This window comes from Plasmodium reichenowi, chromosome 13 (genome assembly GCF_001601855.1).
Source record: "Plasmodium reichenowi strain SY57 chromosome 13, whole genome shotgun sequence".
Lineage (NCBI taxonomy): Eukaryota > Apicomplexa > Aconoidasida > Haemosporida > Plasmodiidae > Plasmodium > Plasmodium reichenowi.
In genome coordinates, this window is record NC_033658.1 from 2,356,402 (window position 1) to 2,357,317 (window position 916).

Genomic DNA, 916 nt, shown 5'->3' on the forward strand with positions numbered 1-916 from the left:
AAAAAATAAATATTTTAGTGTAGGTTGAAAACCTTATATTAAAGTTTATATTATGTGTGAATACATAGCTATATATAAAAATTATATATAATATAATATATATATATATATATATATATTTATTTATTTATTTATATTTATATTTTTTTATTTATATTTTTCTTTATGTATTTAATGACCTTATATCATTTATTTATTTATTATTAGTAATTAGTTAATATTTACATATATAATAATATATGAACATGTTCATATGATATGAATTTTTAAGCAGTATCTTTTTAGTAGTTTATATATAAAATGACGACACATTTTGTATATGTCCTAATTATAAAATTCATATGAATTAGTTATCCGTAAGTAATTAGTATGTCGTATGACTTTATAATATCTTATATATTTATATTATATTATATTTTCATGTTCTATAAACCTGTATTATATATATATATATATATATATATGTATACATTTATTATATATATTATCTTTACATAATTAAGATTTTGTATTAAAGCTAATTTGTTATTGCTTTTTTATTTTTCTCATTATATTTTTTTTTTTGGCTTATATTTGAAGTTACATTTATTTATATAATACAATTTTTTATATAAGTCTATATATATATTTCCGTTTCACTTTTTTTTTTTTACATTACATTCTTTAAAAAAATATCAAGTCGATATTTGTATTAAAGCTAATTTGTTATTGCTTTTTTATTTTTCTCATTATATTTTTTTTTTTGGCTTATATTTGAAGTTACATTTATTTATATAATACAATTTTTTATATAAGTCTATATATATATTTCCGTTTCACTTTTTTTTTTTTACATTACATTCTTTAAAAAAATATCAAGTCGATATATAATTCAATAAAAAAAAAAAAAAAAAAAAAAAAAAAAAAAAAAAAAAAA